Source organism: Bidens hawaiensis, unplaced genomic scaffold (genome assembly GCF_021521415.1).
Source record: "Bidens hawaiensis isolate Kalapana, Puna unplaced genomic scaffold, B.hawaiensis_p1.1 tig00012997_1, whole genome shotgun sequence".
NCBI classification, from domain to species: domain Eukaryota; kingdom Viridiplantae; phylum Streptophyta; class Magnoliopsida; order Asterales; family Asteraceae; genus Bidens; species Bidens hawaiensis.
Genome location: NW_027492087.1, coordinates 135,282 through 142,575, shown reverse-complemented (window position 1 = coordinate 142,575; position 7,294 = coordinate 135,282). Strand labels below are relative to the sequence as shown.

The following is a 7,294-nucleotide window of genomic DNA, read 5'->3' as shown; positions in this document are numbered from 1 at the left end:
GTGGCCTTTCTAGAAAAAATTCAATAATATGTTATAAATGCATAGTTTTATTATTATTATTATTATTATTATTATTATTATTATTATTATTATTAATATCCATTAGTAATCGTATCACCAAACCTTGCTTGTGTAGAGGTGCACAAAGTGGGTTTTCAGACCATGAATTAAAATTCCAAGATCCATCACTGACTTTATTTCTTTTTTAATTCTTTTTCGTAAATTCTTTGTTATGAGTGATGGATTGTCGTTTATTTGAATTTATGAAATCAATATATAAGAAGCTATGGGTTGCACATGTTGTTTTTTTCATCTTTTAAGTTATCGAAGTTGCATAATTTTACTTGCATGAGTAGCTGGTTTTCACACTCGGTCGTATATTTGCCACTATATAAACTGAGTGAACTATAGGAGTGAAGTCTTGTGCAATCTGTATGAACAATAAGTGTTAAGAGTATTCATAGCCCGTCATCCATCTCTATCTCTATAATTACACTACAAAACACTACATTTCTTTTTCTTGTTTAATTAAATAATATATTTTATACTTTTATTATTACAGTGTTATCTCTTCTCTACTCACAATCAATTTAACAAATATTAAAAAATAAATAGAGACAAACTTTGTTTTCAAAAATTTACAAAAAAACACTACATTTCTCTCTTCACCCTATAATTTACACTCACAACCATTCAAAACTTCACCCTATAATTTACCAATTCCCCTCACATAATTATGAGGAATGAGTTAGGAATCTATCTATTTTAATAAAAGACTACCATTTTTGTCACTTGTCAAGATTATAGCCCTCCTCACCTTTTTTTTCAACCAATTTTCATATATGATCCTTATCTTTTAAGTAATTTCAATATATGACATTAAAATTATAGGTTTATTCCAACTGAATCCATTACTACATATAATAAGTATTCTTCGTATGGATTGACAAGAGATGATTAGTGAATTATGAAGTGTTAATTAAAGTGTTTATTATGTTATATATTCAAAATAATAAACAATAAACATTCGATTCATAATATGTGGAATGAGAAACAATCGACTGGGACTAAATTCTGATAACATCAGCAGCTAAGGCTTAGCCGTTAATACCTAAAAATACATATGATTTTAAAACTAAAAGTTTTCGGGTTGACCTGAAACCTATAATTCAGACCCAAGAACCAACCTGAATTACTTCGGTTCAGGTTCGAGTTAGTATTTTCTTGGGTTCGAGTTTCTCGGGTCAGGTTAGTTTGGGTTCAGGTACCGGTTTTCTTGGGTGGCTGTTTCATGTTACGGGTAAAAGTGGCAGCCCTACTTTCAACGATTATAAACAAGAATCACTACCTTCATTTTATGCAACTTTAAATCTTCTAATATTATTTTAACTTATAATAATCACTATTATTTGAACATGGTTCTAATGTTAGTATGTAATTTGTATTTTCCTGACAATTATATTCATATAAATAAACAAATCATTTTGTTATATTTAAATTGTTGATTTTTATGTTGCTTGATTATAGAAATTTTAATAGTAAAATATAAAGTCAATTAAAAATTTGTCCACAGAATATTAATGACAACAAATTTATAATGATCAATCATTTTCAAATTGTTAAGATTTTAAGGATATTATATCATCAAAGTTTAGGTCTATGGTTTTTGGGATAATCATGTTTTTTTTTGGATAAACATGAGATGGTGTTCTTAAATGACATCATATTAATTGATTAAAAACTATGATATTTTATGTGTATGAATATTTTTTTATTAGTATCATGGATATATATTATCATTTATATAGAGTTGGTATGTACTTGGAGAACCTTTTTTGTCTCACGGACAACTATATATAGCTATATCTAGAGTAATAAGTAGGGATGGGCAAATTCGGGACTGGTACCAGTTGGTACCGGTACCGGTACCGAAATCGGTACCGATTTGGTACCGTCGGTACCGAATCGGTACCAACGTTTTGAGTTTCGGTACCGGTACCGGTACGGTACGGGACCGGTATTTCCCGAAATTTTACCTTAAAAACTGGTCCCGTACCGGTACCGGTACCGAACCGAATATTTCGGTACCGGTACTGGTACCAAGAATCCACGAAATTCGGGACCGGGACTGGTCGGTACCGGTACGGTCCCGATCTCATCCCTAGTTATAAGCATGCATACATGTTACTTTATTAAGAGTTACAAGCAGATATGAACTAAAAATTTTGTTTTTGATAAATAGTGTATACCTGCTAATACAATCACAAATGTAATGTAAAAGAAAGTTTTTACCTATTTGTAACATATTTGTGTAATCTTAGTTATATATTTTTTGTAATTTTAATTTAATTGTAACTGTATTAACAATATACGATCAATTTGTTAACTATATTTCACTTAATGGTCAAAGTTTATTTTTTTCAACAATTACCCATGTAATACACGGGCATAAACTAATGCTCCAAAATAATAGAGAACTATTTCAATCTATAAACTAATCAGTAATCACATACAATCTATTCCTGTGATTTTATAAAATATTTTATTCCTTACATACCTATCATATGACTAGTTTATAAGTGACTAGTTTATAGACTATACATAATGCATTATGAATGGTTTTAAATAAAATATAAAAAATTAAACTAAAAGAAATATTTATAGTCTATAAACTAGTCACTTATAAACTAGTCATGAGTTATCCATGCATGGAAAATAAAAGTTAAGAAAAGTATAAATAAGAATTATTTTGGTCTATAAATAAGAAAATTATCATATGATTTCACACAAATAATCTTCGTATGTCGATTCCTAAGGTTTCTCATTCGTCCTCTCCTCCTCCTATTGCTCAACTTAACGATGATGAAGAAAGGATAAATATGGCCCTTGACCGATACAAAGATAGGATTGCGATGCTTCCAAAGATGAAAGGTTGGATGACCAAAGATCTATACATGTATCAAGGCTTTTGGTATCAATCGGGTCCTATAAGCCCGATTGAAGCTTTGATGGCCATACAAGACACGTTCAAAGCTCTTCCAAGTGATATCTACTTGGCCACTGCGCCTAAATCTGGTACAACGTGGCTCAAGGCACTCGTATATGCTTTGGTAAAGAGGAACCAGTATAAGAATTACAATCTTACAACGCACCCTCTACTTGTCTCCAACCCCCATGCATGTGCACCGGACATTACCGTCGGATTTTTTAGAAACCCTTCTTTATACACAAATGGAGATTCACCCCACCTTTTCTCTACCCATATACCATACACTTCATTGCCTCAATCCAATCTTGATTCAGGTTGTCGTTTTGTTTATTTATGTAGAAACCCTAAAGATGTTTTCGTCTCTTTGTTTCATTTTGCGAATAGATTGAGAGATGTGAGAGATAAATCTCTTGGTCTAATGACATTTGAGGAGGTGTTTAAGCTGTTTATTAAAGGTATCACGCCACATGGACCGTACTGGGAACATGTGAGAGGATATCGTAAATTTAGCTTAGAGCACCCCCAAAAAGTCTTATTTTTAACGTACGAAGAGATGACAATCGACACCACAAATATTGTGAAGCGACTCGCAGAGTTTTTGGGCTATCCCTTCACAAAAGAAGAAGAGGTTGAAGGCGCAGTGCAATAAATTGTTAGACTTTGTAGTTAATTAGCATGGAAATTTGGTGAAAGCTCTACCTAATGACTCGTTCTTTAGGGAAGGTAAAGTTGGAGATTGGAAGAAACATTTAACCAATGAAATGAATCATATACTAGATGAAATCACTCAAGAAAAGTTTCGTGGTTTGGATATATCCTTCCCTAACTAATAAAGTTCATAAGTTTAATCATGGTTAACCATATAATATATTATGTAGTATTAGAAAACATATCGTGTGTAGAAAAACTAGTCCATTTTCTTTATGAGTGAAATTGTTCGTTATTTTTAATGCTACTTCCAACATATGGAATTATGTGTGTGCTACTTTCAATTTCTTTATAGTTTCTTATATAAAGTATAAAACATATTTAAATAAAATAAAGAATTATAACCCACCAAATTTGATTAGGCTGTTCATTGTGTTAACTTTGATCGACGTTATTCATCATCCACGTCGGAGCTGGCTGCCACGTCACCATAGCGCCTCACCTTTTTCTCTCTGTCCGTTAACATCTGAGGCAAATAACACCAAACAACGCCCCAGGCATGGCGTAACGCCGGAGACGGCATAGTCTATGCAAAAAGCAAGCCACATCGGCGATCAAGTGGTGCTTAACGTCGTTTCCTACCACACCCCAACGAACAAACTTATTATCAACAATTATTTGTTCCATCTTTTAAGATAGGCGTAATCTTTGATACATTTAGGGTGTGTTCGTTTCACGGAATTCGTGGGAATTCAAATGAATTGGAATTAAAATTTCACTACACGGCATGTTCGTTTCGTTGGAATTGGAATCATAATTTCATTTTGGTGTGTTCAGTTTAATTGAAATTAGATTGAAATTCAATTCCTTTAAATAAAGGAATTTTAAATCCTTCCAAAATGTGGAGGAATTTAAGGATATTCATTGGAATCCTTTCTCGAGATTTTTTTTAAACGAGGACAACGATTAAAACATTTTAGTTCTTTTACTTTTTTGTTTTTAATTTATATATTGAGTTATGAATTTTTTATTATTATCTTCGAATATTTTTTTAAGGGATTTTTGATCTTAATAGAAACCCATATAAAAAAATTTTAAAAAAATAATAAAAAAATCATAACACAAAATATATATAAAAAGACAAAAAATCTAAAAAACTAAAATGTTTTCGCCATTATCCTCGTTAAAAAAAAAACGATTTTAATTCAATTGTGGTGATAGATTTCAATTCATTGGTCAAACGAACACATCAAGAATGAAATTAGATTTCAGTTCCTTCCAATTCCAATTCCTATTGGAATGTTTAGATTCTAAATCCAATTCTTTCAACTTCAATCCTATGCAAATTCCAATTCCAATTCCAATTCCAATTCCATTCCCTGATGTGAAACGAACGCGCCCTTAGAACTTTTCGTTAAATCATGTGTAAGGTAGTTTTCTATATATATCCAAAGTTTTCTATTGTTCTTCTCTAATGCGGATATATTTAGAAATACGTAGAACTTTTCATTAACCATCCGAGTTAATGCCCCTATCCACATCAACGACATAACGCACCAAACATCAAAACGCGTATGGTGTGAGGGTTTGGATGCCAAGGGCTTGGGTGTGGGGCTGGCCTATTATTTGACCAATAACCATTTAACTTACAATTTTTATTAAAAAAAGATTAAAAAGTAATTGTGTATTTTTTGTCATTTTACGTGTTATTAAGGAAAAAGTTACTGAGAGACCCCGTATATACATGGTAGTGACGTGCCAATCCCTTTTACACCTTTTAGTTAAACCACTACGATTAAGCTTATATCAAAAGCAAGAACACTTATCTTTCTAAACTTATTTTTTGTTGACTATCTTTAGTCAAATTGGACCGAGTGGACCAGTTTACAACGAACCGACGGGAATTTGCTGAAATCGGTTTGTTCAGTTTAGTTGCTATCTATTTTGTACATGTTTTATGTTTATATATATTGTTAGGGCACGGAAATTTGACACTGTGGATACGTTATCCTGACATATGTTCTTGGATCAGTTATCCTTAGACAGATCCTGTCAGGATCAGTGGTCCTCAGTAATTGGTATTATTAACAATTATTTCTTGTGTGTAGGTTGTTATTTAATAAGTATAACAGCGCCAAGACTTATTCCACCGGATATCTCGCTATTGGACTTGTCAAACACGTGGTCAAAGTCGTGGATGAAGATAGTGGGAATGTGGCGCATTTATAGGACTTCTTGTTGTGTCACAAATAACTGAGTCTTAAGGATATGTTATTCTTGAAGACATGTCTGGATCAAGTATCCTTCCGAAGATTTGCAGAGCTGTGTCAGGATCATGGATCCTCGGTATTTGGTGCTGTTAACGGTGTTTCTCATATGAATGTTGATATTTATCAACATTAACGGCTCCTAGACTTAGTCATCCACTTATTTCGCTACTGGACTTCTATGGCACGTGGTCAAAGTGATGGGAGTGGCTAGTGGAGTAATGCCTTAAAGATAAGACTTATAGTTGTATTTATTTTCTTTATAAACAATTGAGATATGATCGATTAGAGAACTCACTATTTTTCACACACACTCAGAGCTGAACTCACTATTCTCTCTGTACACATTAGCAATTCTTGTAACATCGATCTATATCTCCACAACATTTGTAACCCGATTTTTATCATCAATATAATCGACGGTGATACTTTTCACCGTCCGGGGGGTTTTGTGCCGGAGATCACGATAATCATATACTCGTCGACCAAAGGTTACCTTGTTGATCATTGACTAAAGTAATCCGACCAAAGATTATCTTATTAATCCTTGACCGGAGTTATTTTACCAAAGATTACCTTGATAAGTTTTGACCGAAGTAAGACTATCTTGGTTAAGGGCTTTTTCCCTCGTGATCAAACCTTTGTGTTCACCAATATTACGATTACACAATTGTCATTATCGAGTTAGCACCTTACCTCACTTAACAGATTTGGATACTCGATCCTTAGCAGATTTTTGTCCAAAACAATTTGGGGCCCACCGTGGGGCAATTGGTGCTTAATCCAGATTATTCCCAATCAGTTTCCAACCTTTCATACTCATATCACTTTCAATGGCCTCTCAATCAACCTCTGCTTCATCAACCATGCCGTCTTCGGTTTATCTCTCATTAAGGACTTTGCCACCGATGCCTCCGCCAATCACGGGAGCACCAAGGGCTGCTGCTGCTGGGGGCAAGACGCAACAACCAGTCTTCCAAAGCTCTAAAACCGTTGCTGCTATTGCGCCGGTGGTTAATACTAACAATGATGTTTCATCTATGTTTTCGCAGGTTAAAGCATATATGGAGCAGCAGAACAATATCAACCAGAGGATCCTTCATGAGATAGAAGATCTCAAGAAGACTAAGAGGCCAACGGAGGATCACACTCCTCTGATGCCCAGGATGCTGGATTTCGCCAGTCCAGGATCCATGGCTCAGTTCTCGAAAGGATCATCTATCCTTCAACAGGGGTCCATGGGTCCACAGGCTCAAGGATCCTCAATGTTTCAGTCAGGATCATCTATCCTTTAACAGAGGTCCATGGGTCAACAGACTCAAGGATTCTCGTTGGTTCAGCCAGGATCATCTATCCTCCAACAAGGGTTCATGGGTCAGCAAGCTCAGGG

The 7,294-nt window shown here is 34.2% G+C and overlaps 1 pseudogene; it reads left to right on the top strand.

The window, feature by feature from the left end:
* The first annotated feature begins 2,792 nt into the window (after window positions 1–2,792).
* Window positions 2,793–3,967, top strand: LOC143542802 (cytosolic sulfotransferase 13 pseudogene; annotated as a pseudogene).
* The last annotated feature ends 3,327 nt before the right edge of the window (window positions 3,968–7,294 follow it).